Genomic DNA, 12,486 nt, shown 5'->3' with positions numbered 1-12,486 from the left:
ATTGAGGAGAAGAAGATGATGCATTTAGACTCTAAATGCATCATCATCTTCTTCTCCTCAATACTGCCAAATTTTAGAGAATATGTCCAAAGACTCCAGTTTCCTCCCACAATCCAAAAATATACTGGTAGGTTAATTGGAACCCAACAAAATTAACCCTAGTGTGAGTGTGTGTGTGTGTGTGTGTGTGTGTGTGTGTGTGTGTGTGTGTACATGTGGTAGGGAATATAGATTGTAAGCTCCACTGGGGCAGGGACTGATGTGAATGGCCAACTATTCTCTGTAAAAGCGCTACGGAATATGTGTGCGCTATATAAATAACTTGTAACAAAGAAAATGTGTTGCATGTGCTGGAGGTTGCCAACATCTGATATAGAGCGTTTTCACAGAAGTCCGTCTGCGTAGGAACTGGGACCACTGGGCTATATAGATGAAGCTGTAATGAGTATTGCTAAGTACACTAATGATGCTACTTGCTGGAGAAGACTTTGGGATAGCTATGCAAGTAGGTTAACCAGGCTGAAGGTCTTTAATACTGGAGGCCGGACTAGAACCGGTGGATGCTGGAGACTGGACTGGAACCGGAGGCACTAGACACCAGGCTATTACCAGTGGTACTGAACACCAGGCAGGTACTTATGGCATGGAAACTAGAACACTGAACACAGGGATAGTACCAGTGAAACTGAACACTAGACTGGGGCTGGTGGCACTTGAACTGAACACTGGGCCTGTACTGGTGGAACTGAACACCAAACTGGGACTGGTGGCATTTGAACTGAATGCCAGGCTGGGTACTGAACACCAGGCTGGTACTGCTGCCACAAAGACTGGAACACTGAACACCGGGATGGTACAAGTGGAACTGAATACCAGACTGGGACTGGAAGCTCTTGAACTGATCACTACGTTGGTTTGGGTGGAACTTAATACCAGAATAGGACTGGTGGCACTTGAACATAACACCAGGCTTGTACCAGTGGTACTGGACACTGGGCTGGAACCAGTGGTACTTGAACTGAACACCGGGCTTGTACTAGGGATAGGATCAGTAATGCTATGTGCTGGGCTAGGACTAACAACGTAGTAGAGCCCCGGGACACTTGAAGACTGCATCCATGTATACAGTATGGTGCTTGTACTGTGGTAGGAAGCTGAGGAAATGAACAAACTATAATATGTGCTTGCTGCAGGAGAACAAACTATAATATGTGCTTGCTGCAGGAGAACAATGTGCTAGCAGCACAGAACTCAGATGATAATGTCCACCGTTGTTATTTAGACATATACAGTTGTGACAAATTAGTAAACTCTTTGAGTAATATCTACAGTATATTAAAGTCAGGTAACATATTTTCAGTAGTTATTTGTATTATACTTGCCTGCTTGCAGGATACTCCTGATTTTTCAGGGAGTCCACCGCACCCATAAATATCCCTCACCCCATCAGAATTCCTCCCATTTCTCCCTTTATCTTTGTGACTTTAGCATGCATAGAGCTGGGAGAGAACCAGCTACCGTCACAAGAACACAACCTTGCTTTTGCTTTCAGCCAGGAAGCAACAAGGTGCAATACCACTTAAATGTGGGCAGTATGGATGGTGTAATGGTTAGCATTACTGCCTCACAGCACTGAGGTCTTGAGTTCGATTCCCACCATGGCCCTAACTGTGTGGTGTTTGTATATTCTACCCGTACTTGCGTGGGTTTCCTCCGGGTACTCCAGTTTCCTCCCACAATCCAAAAATATACTGGTAGGTTAATTGGATCCCAACATAATCTGTAGCTTGGAAAGTTCAGCAGTGCTGATACAGTACTTGCTGAAAGGAAACCCAGCAATACTGAAACTGTAAACACACTAGGAACTGCAGACTTACTGCTAAACAGGAATCATGATTTCAGCAATGTGACTTGTTGATCTGGCCATGTGCTGGTGAACAGAAAGGATTTAAATAGGAGCTGCAGGTCACAAATTGGCTGCCAGAGTCAGCTGAGAAAGCATTATGACTGGAGTAGATGCGGTCAGCTGAGAAGACCCAACACAGTGATGCCCATGCATTAGCTCCACAATGCAACTAGAAAACCTGACCTGTGGGACAGGTAGTAGTAATAATAATAATTTTATTTATATAGCGCTCTTTCGCCAACAGTACTCAAGGTGCTTTACAGACATCAAAAACAATGCACATATACAAAAGATTTAAGTAATACAGCAGTAGACAAGCCATACAGACATAAAAAAGAAAGTCTAGAGTGCTGAGTAAGCATAATATAGGATTGGTGTAGGCATTTTGGGTAATAACTTCCATGGGTTGTGTATTCCACCTCACAAGGTACCAAGTGAGGCAGCCATCTCTGGGTTGAATAGTCTACCCCTAGAAGAGATGAATTACTTAGTATATGAAACGGGTTATGAAAGTCCGATTTTAGGACATTCCCGTTACAAGAGCATTGGTTTATCTATAAAATCCGATCTTTAGGCCCCTGCTTGCCCCAAGCTTTTATTAGCTTTATCTGCAGAAATGTTGCCACTGATTAATAATTCAAGGTGCAGTATCTAGGATAGGTATACTTAATAAACTGGCTACATAGAGTAGTTTGGCTTTGATAGATTTAAGTATATCTTTGAAGTTGGCCAATCATCCACAATTAAAAGTTCAGTCAGCTGTTCTTCACTGCATATGTTTAAAAGATAACCCGGTGACGCCTCTGCAGAAAACATCAACTGTACAATGGTAGCACGGGTTGCCTTTTGTGGAATATGGCTCAAAATTGTCTAGTTGTGACAACTCAATGGCCAGCCTTCCAACTACTATATATACAGCAAATATTTATATTGTATTGTTAGCTTGAATTGCCCTTTAATGCTGGGTAGACACTGACCAATATATCAGTCGTTCAATTTAACAGCTGATATATTGTGGACATGTCGGGTGTGTACTAGTGATATGTTTCTGAATGTCATAATTCACAGACATACAGTATCACGACCGCCCTGCTGCACAGTGAATGGCCAAAATATCTGCAGATATATCAGCGCATTATGTTGTGTGTACTGGACGTCAGTACACTTGCTGCGGGACCAACGTCACAGCTGAGCGGACAGATTCAAATGCCCGAACAGCTACATGACGGACCGACATATCGAGCGGCAGTATTCTATAGTGTTGGAGGGAGGAAGTAGAAGCTAACTAAAAGTTTAGTTCTTTTTGATCCTTATTTGAAATGTTAAACTACACTACAGTTTTTCTTTAGTACACTACAGTATTAGGATGTAGTATAGTAATAACAGGAGATAGCTGTAATGGAGTCCACTCCAAGGGTTAAGCCATTTTTCCTGTTCAGAAACTCTGGAATTGTTTGTATTTCCTTTGCTTTATAGTTTCAGCAGTTGATATAGATAAAGCAATGGAACTGGAATTTGTCAATACATTTTACATGATGAATGTATGTTGCGGAAGCCAGCTATTTGTTATGCGCACTAAGCTTTTTTTTGGGATCATGAAAAGCAGAAAGCAATGAACAAAGCCAAAAGTAGAAGTACAATATGGATGAACATAAAACATGAACATAACATAACATGAACATAAAACAAAACAAAACAAATGAATAATGTAAATTCTGTGGCAGATCCTGACAGTCAGTAGTCAGTAGACTGATAGAGTTCCAACAGACAGAAACCCAACACATCCTGCCGGTAAGTACTGGGTTTGGGGCTAGGGTTAGGCACTAGAGGGAGGGGGAGGGTTAGGCTGCAGGCGTGAGGAGGTTATGCCTAGGCTGCAGGGGGGGGGGGGGGGGGGGTAGTTAGGATTAGGTTGCAGGAGAGGGCACTGGGGCTAGGCTGTGGGAGGAGACTTTTAGGGTAGGCTGCGGGGTGGGTAGATGTTAAAATATTTACCGGGATCTGTCAGCATTCTGTCCATCAGTATTCCACTGTCTGTCTTCTGACAACCAGGATTTCGTACCCTATCCAAAGTATTTCATAGAATACACTGTCATTAGAAGATTCTGAAATGTTAGCTGGTTTTTCAGGCTCTGTCTATAAAAGGCGCAAAACACACAGCAACTTGCACAAAGGTAAAATAAAGTTGAAGGAAATTGCTGGGGATTTTTGTTTGTTCCTTTTTTGATTTGCTCCTACTACTGTATGTAGCCATGCCGCGGCAGAGATGGCGCGGCTAGTGTGCCCGCGACTACACGCACACATATTAAAGCCTATGGTGCGAATGCCCACTGTGGTGCATTCACACTATGCTGCGATGCGTGCGCACTTGCGTACGCATTGCGGCATAGATGAGCGTGGCTACATCTGTATCTCTGAATCAGGCCCTTAATGACTCTACTTGTGCTTAGCTGCACTATGCACCTAGCATGGACCACTCATATGCCATGTATTGGAATTTATTATTTATCATTGACATTTTATTATATAGCGCAGCATATTCCATTGCGCTTTACAGATGGAAATAATAGTGATAGAACAAAACTGGATAATAACAGACAGACATAAAGGTAGAAAGGCCCCCCTCTCAAGCTTACAATCAATAGGGAAATAGACATTGATACACAAGGGTAGGTGTTACCTATTGCATAATGGTCCAGTCAGACTGCAAAGGTTATTGGTGGGCTGTATGATATAGTCACACAGCAATATTGGCCAGGGGTCAGGTGGATGTGGAAGTGAAGATAGAAAAGATATGTTAGGTTATCTGTGGACTGTACAGAGGGATGTAATTAAAGTAGATAGGAAAGCTTATGAAAGTTATGTGGGCGGTTCCAGAATTTGATAAGCTTGCCTGAAGTAGTGAGTTTTCAGGGAACACTTGAAGGGTTTGAGACTAGAGAAGGGTTTGAGACTAGAGGAAAGTTTTACTGTGCATGGGAAAGCATTCCACAGAGTGTGAGCAGCCCGAAGAAAGTCCTGCAATCGTGAATAGGAATGAGTAATGAGTGTGGATGAGAGACGCAGATCTTGTGCAATGCGGAGAGGTTGCGTTGGAAGAAATTTTGAGATGAGCGAAGAGATGTGTGTTGGTGTAGTATGGTTAATAGCCTTGTGTGTAAGTCAAAATATTTTTTATTGAATATGGTATAATTTATTAGGGACTGACAGAGCGGATTAGCAAATAATGAACGTCTAGTGAGGAAGATTAGACTCGCAGCTGCATTCAAAATTGATTATAGTGGTGAGAGCCTATTTTTGGTAAGACCAGTAAGAAGACAATTGCAATAATGCATGCAGAAGATAATGAGTTCATGGATTAGAGTTTTTGCAGTGTCTCGTGTAGGATATGGTCATACTTTGTGTTATGATCTGGGGTATACAACTGGACTAAGTGCAGCAGGGAACTGAGTACAAGGAGGTGATGAATGAAATCTCGACACGTGGTTTGTTTTATGGACAATAACCCCAGTCACCAGACAGTGAGACCCATAGAGTACACCAGCAGGTCTGTTGCCTATAAGAGCCACTCTTCCCTCGAGACTTTATGTGCCTACTGGTACTGGGGTGCCCACCAGGACTTATGCCACTGGTGACAGTATGGGCTTACTACTAAAATTACCAGAATTATCTGTTGGTGGAAATGATAGAGAGAAAGAGAAAAACCAGTAATGGGTCTATGGACAGACTAATGATTCTACGGTAGTAACTGTTACAAAAAGGAGCAGAGTAAGGGGATGTAACGGAAATGGACTGTGGTGAGAGGCAGTGTGATAATAATATGAACAGTAATATGGTTATAGCAAGAGACAAAGATATACAAGATAAAAGATAAATATATGTGTGGAAGAATCCAGACTACACCTGATGTCAAGGCTGACAGGATCCAGACATAACTGAGTTTTAGACAGAGTTTCTGAACACAGGAGTTCACAGGGCTAGTAGTCTCACAACAGGAAGCAGAAACTAAGAGGTATGGAAGAGACACTGTAATGCAAGGAACTGTGGTGTTGAAGGGTAAATGTGGTGGTTATATATGATATATATGATATATGACAGCTGAATGTAGATAACAATGATAATGGACAGAAGCAGATACAACAAAGAGAAAGACAAGACAAAGAATAAATGCTGTGTGGAAGAATCCAGACAGGACTGGGACTGGTAATAACCGACTGACAGGCAAGATGCACAGCTTAAAGAGACAGTCAGGGAACAATATAATCTAATACAAAATTGCACAGAACTGGACACAGGCATAATGCAAAGGATGGTAGAAAAAAAATCCAGACAAAAGGTAACCATGGCTAGTTACTATAACCTAGGGACAAAGGCTCCTGCGGCAACCAGGATCTATGACCAGCAGGGAATAATGAGCAGACTGGGAATATAAAGGGAGCACCAACCAATTACAAGGTTCTATGCAGCCATGCCTCCTTTAATTACTAACGCAGTTGCACTGTGCTGCTGCACATCCACCAGGCTCCTGACTTTAACAAGAAACCACATGCTGGAGTCAGGTAACAAAGCATTTCCCAACAGGTGTGCTGCTACAGCAATTAAGCAGACAGAATAGAGCTGCAACTTAACAGGACATGTAACACTTTGGATATATTTTTTTAGATGTATATAACATAATTTTGAGACAGATTAAATGTGGGGAACAAAGGACAGTTCAGAGCCAAGGATGACACCTAGGCAGCGAGCTTGTGGGGTAGGGTTGATTGCCGAGATCTCAACAGTGATAGCGATATCAGGTTGGTAACTACTATTGGTCGGTGGAAATATAATTAATTCTGTTTTGGAAATGTTAAGTTTTAGGTGGAGAGATGATGATGAAATGACAGAAAGACATTTAGTGATGCAGATCAATACAGATGGTGACAAATCTGGAGAGGACACGTAGATTTCAGTATCATCTGTGTACAGATAATACTGAAATCCAAAAGAGCTGATTAGTTTGCCAAGAGATGTGGTATAGATTGAGAAAATCAGAGGGCCTTAGACTGAGCCTTGCTGAGACTGAGAGGTAGCGAAGAGGAGGTGGATTCAGAGAAGCATATACTGAAAGAGCGATTAGATAGGAAGGATGAGAACCAAGAAAGGTCAGTGTCTTGAAGACCTAGGGATTGTACTGTTTTGTATAAGAAGAGCGTAGTCAATGGTGTCAAAAGCAGCAGAGAGATTAGAAGAATAAGAACTGAGTAAATGGCCTTTAGACTTAGCAGTGACCAGATCATTCACTATTTAATCAGTGCTGTCTCTGTGGTGTGTTGGGAATGAAAGCCTGACAGAAGTGGGTCCAACAAGTTGTGCAAGTTAAGAAAGTGTTTGAAACGAGTATAGGCAATTTTTCAAGTAGCTTGGAGGGACATGGGAGCTGAGAGATGGACAGTAGTTTGAGAGAGAGTTAGATTCATAATTTTGCTTTATATTCAGAATGGGAGACATCACTCCATGCTTGAACAGTGATGGAGCTATACCAGTAGAGAGAGACAGAGAGAGATTACAGATTTTAGTTAAGGTCGGGATGAGCACAGGAGACAGAGCATTAGGCTTGTTTCATGCACAATGGATTGCAATGGTTTTGTCCGTATGGAAAAAAGTCTTTTTTTTTTTTTTTTTTTTTTTTAACTGTCTGTGACCTCCTTTAGCAAGCAATGATTTTTAGTTGAATCATTGACATAGGTAAGCAGGTAGACTGTGTATGGCTACAAGGCCACCGGCCGTATGAGATGTGTGGTTTGTGACAGCATGAACATAGTCACTAAGTTCCGGAGGTGGCACGTAATGGCACGGCAATTGTCCTAGTCAGTGGTTATCACAGCTGTAACACGGTGCCCACGCTGTATTCGTGCGCATGAAAACCACAATGTATTTCTCACTACCATTAAAGGATAATGACAGCAAAAAAAGTCCGGAATATTCTGGATGGACAATTCCGTTGTGTGTGAAATAGCCCATACTGATTTGTGAGGGCATAGGATCAAGAGGCGAGGTAGTAGAGTAAAAGGATGAGAAGAGTGCTGATACTTCATCTTCATTCTGGGATCAAATGAAGAGAAGGTACATGAGGCTTCAGGTAGGAAATTGAGCAGGTCACTGGCTGAGGAAGAGCATACTGTTTTATTTTGGTTCTTATCAATGTTGTCCTCGAAGTAGGAAACAAGATCTTGTGTAATGATAGTTGCAGGTGGGTCGTGTGAGGGAGGGTTAAAAAGTAATTTAAGTGATTGGGGTTAAAGGCTTGAGCAGTGTTGTTAGCTGGAGACACTTCTTCAAGGGCTATTTATAGAGCCTGGTTTAGGTGTGATACAGCAATAGCAGAAGAAGTGAATGTAGAAATTGGTAAGAGCAGTTGTTACAAAGAGGTGGAAAGTTCTTGAAAATTAATAGTGTTAATATTTCTGCAGATTTGAGGAGGATTAATGACATTGAGTTTGAAGTAATGGAGGAGAGCTTGCAGGTGATATGATTGTGATCTTAGAGAGGGAAAGGAGTATTAGTGAATTCATAAACGGAGCATAGTCTGCTAAATACAGGACAAGGCAGTGTACCTCCTGAGGAGTAGCGGAGTCAGTGGGAGAGGCAGAGAGAGGGGTTTAGAGTAAGTAGTTTGGAGGCATGAGATTGTTGACTGTCAGTTGCGATATTGAAATCACCCATGATGATGTGGGGATGTCAGAGGATAGGAAGTGAGAGCGCAAGGCAGAAAAATGTTTCAGAAACAGTTTTGGTTGCCCAGGCGGATGATAAAATATATATATATATATATATATATATATATATGTTCCTTACTAGAAGCCGGGAACAGAGCAGTAATGGTGTCTGACATGATCCCCAGCCAGCACCTCAGACAATCACTATGCACAGCTTTAGGTAAGTGGCTCAGATCCCTTTCACTGCAACCTTTCAATACCACATACACTAACCACCCTGTGCCCCCTCCCCTAGCCCCCGGGACATGCATTCCCCACCCTCTCCCAGCCCCAGGGACATGCATTACCCACCCTACCACCCCCAACTTCCCCCCCACCCCCCACCCCTCCACAGCTCTGTAGATCTAAACTATCAACCTGCCACAGGGACATACACTCCCCACCTGGGCTGGTTCTAAACTTGGTGGCACCCAGGGCAAAATATTCCATGGGTTCGCCCCAAACCCCCAAATTCAATATAGGGACAGTGCACAAAACATATAGGGGTGTGGCTTCATGTGGAAGGGGCATGACCACAGAATATTACCAATTTACATCACACCGCACAGTAGTAGGTAGAGCTCCTTATAAACATTACACCAGGTAGAGCCCCTTATAAACATTACACCACGTAGAGCCACTTATAGACAGTACACCAGGTAGAGCCCCTTATACATGTTACACCAGGTAGAGCCCCTTATACACGTTACACCAGGAAGAGCTCCCTACCCATATTATGGCAGGTAGAGCCCATTATACACATTACTGCAGGTAGAGTCCCTTTTGTACATGATACTCCAGTAGAGCTCCTTATACACCTACACCAGGTAGAGCCCCTTTTTTACAAGTTATTCCAAGTAAAGTCCCTTTTATACACATTACACCAGGTAGAGCCCCTTATACATATTACGCCAGATAGAACCCCATATACACATTACAACAGGTAGAGACCCTTATACACGTTATGCCAGGTAGAGACCCTTATATACATAACACTAGGTAGAGCCCCTTATACACATTACACCAGGTAGAGCCCCTTATACATGTTACACCGTCCTTTGTGAAGGATAGATCATGTCAAACAAACTTACTAGGCTTTTATGAAACAGTTAGTGTGAACCTAGATCAGGGTAATGAGGTGGATGTAATCTTTTTAGACTTTGCTAAAGCTTTTGACACAGTACTGCACATGAGACTTATTTACAAGTTACAAGAACTGGGGCTAGGGAGCACAATATGCACTTGGGTGAGAAATTGGTTATATAATAGGGAGCAGCGAGTTGTGGTAAATGGAACTTTTTCAAATTGGACTGTAATACTAAGTGGTGTGCCACAATGGTCTGTACTTGGACCACTATTGTTTAAAATTTTCATAAATGCTCTAGCAGTAGGTCTAGAGAGCATGATGTCAATTTTTGCAGACGATACCAAACTGTGTAAGGTTATAAATTCTGTGGGGGATGCTGAGTCTCTTCAGTACAATTTATTTAAACTGGAAGCATGGGCAGCAAAATGGCGAATGAGGTTCAATACAGACAAGTGTAAGGTAATGCACTTTGGTAGCAAGAAAAAAAAATACCACCTACATACTAAATGGGGTAAAATTAGCAGATTCTGTATTGGAAAAAGACTTAGGTGTTCATATAGATAACAATCTTAGAAGCAGTACCCAAAGTAGGATTGCAGCTAAGAAGGCAAACAAGGTATTAGCATGCATAAAGCGGGGAATAGATGCAAGGGATGAGAGTGTTATACTCCCATTATACAAATTCCTAGTGAGGCCACATCTTGAATACTGTGCACAATTTTGGGCACCATACTACAAAAAGGATCTCCTGGAACTAGAAAAGGTTCAGAAGCAGGCGACCAAACTAATACTAATTAAGGGCATGGAGATGCTGGAATACAAGGAAAGGCTTGCAAGGCAAGGCATGTTTACACTGGAAAAGAGGAGACTAAGAGGGGACACGATCAACATCTACAAATATATAAGGGGACAATACACAGAGCTTGCGCGGGACCTGTTTTTTAAGATCAGCAAAGAGGACTCGTGGACACTCGCTTAGGTTAGAGCAGAGGAGATTCCGCACAATGCGCCGTAAAGGCTTTTTCACGGTAAGGACATTACGTGTTTGGAATTCCCTGCCTTAGGGAGTTGTAATGGCGGACTCAGTCAACACCTTTAAGAATGGGTTAGATAAATTCCTAATGGATAAGGATATTATTATTATTATTATTATTATTATTATTATTATTATTATCCTTTATTTATATGGCGCCACAAGGGATCTGCAGCACCCAATTACAGAGTACATAAACAAATAATCAAGCAGGAAAACAGCAACTTACAGTTGACGACAATATAGGACAAGTACAGGGTAAATAAACATAGCTACATCAGCAGATGACACTGGAATAAGTATCAGGTGGCAGAAGACTGCTGGATTTGGTGCAGTTGAATATTATTAAAGTAAGAAAAGGATAAGCACATGAGTGAAGAGAGCCCTGCTCGTGAGAGCTTACATTCTAAAGGGGAGGGGTAGACAGACAGGGGTGAGACAGATGGGGTACATAGAGAGCGTGGAACAGAGGTTTAGGATGAGATTTGGCTGGGTTTGGTGAAGAAGTGGGTCTTGAGAGCCCGTTTGAAGTTTTGTAGATAGGTGGAGAGTCTGAGGGGGAGAGGTAGGGAATTCCAGAGAAGTGGTGCAGCACGTGAAAAATCTTGGAGGTAGGAGTGGGAGGAAGTAATCCATAGGCAGGAGAGTTGGCGTGCATTAGCAGAGCGAAGAGGACGGGGGGAGTGTAAAGGGAGATAAGGTCAGAGATAACATATTCAGGGTTATGGTGCATAGTCACGCACTACAGTTACTATAAAAAGCCGTTGCGGCTGACATCAGCATCACACAAAATTTTAGACCAAAATAATCCTGCATAGGAGACCACAAATAGGTTGAAATCGATGGACAAATTGTCTTTTTTCAACCTCAAAAACGATATTATTATGTTAGAGCCCCTTACACACATTACACGTCAGGTAGAGCCCTTTTATACAGTATATAGAATGAGAGAGAGAAAGAGAGAGTGAGTGTGTGCACTGTGTGTGTGTGTGTGTGTGTGTGTGTGTGTGTGTGTCCCATCTGCCCTGCTGCCTGTGTCCATTTCACTCATCGCACACCAACTCCAGGTCCTGTCTGTCGCTGTAGTAGGTCCCCGACTCCGGTCCGTCTCTCACATGGATGGAGCAGGTACTTCTGACCTCAGCAGTTCCCGATACTTCACTTCCGTCTGGCATGCAGCTGGGCGGACGTAAGCAGCAGACGGGTGCAGTCAAATTAGTAGGTGCTGGCAGTGATGCCATAAGAAATTGTGGGGTCCGGGACCGACAAAATAGACAGGGCCCGCCACCAATTAAAATGAGATTCTGCCACAAAACTCCACCCCTATGTGATGTCACACATCATGATGTTACATATAGGTGGACCTGCAGGAAATATTCACAAAGCTCATGCACAGGGAAGGCTTATTTTAAGTCCTCCCTGCACATTAGCCCGCTTTTGTTGCACTGCCTGTGTAGCTCTCCAAGTATTGTCGGTAGGACCAGGGGTGGGCGCTCCTCTCTATAGGGCCAGGACTCCAGTCCCTGCAGTCCCCCCCTGATGGCTGCCCTGGGTGCTGGCAAGGTGACTGCGACCGCGCTCTCAGGCTGCAGCGACCCTGGCAGCCACCCTGCTAGCTTTCCCATAAAACCACCACTGCTCCTCACCTTACCCTCCAAACCCCTAGAACAGTAACCCCCCCCCCCCCTCCAACCCGGGAACATAAACTATCCATCCTACCATC

The sequence above is a fragment of the Pseudophryne corroboree genome, chromosome 8 (genome assembly GCF_028390025.1).
Source record: "Pseudophryne corroboree isolate aPseCor3 chromosome 8, aPseCor3.hap2, whole genome shotgun sequence".
In the NCBI taxonomy this organism is placed as follows: domain Eukaryota; kingdom Metazoa; phylum Chordata; class Amphibia; order Anura; family Myobatrachidae; genus Pseudophryne; species Pseudophryne corroboree.
The sequence above is the reverse complement of the archived record's forward strand: the minus strand, read 5'-3'. Positions refer to the sequence as shown.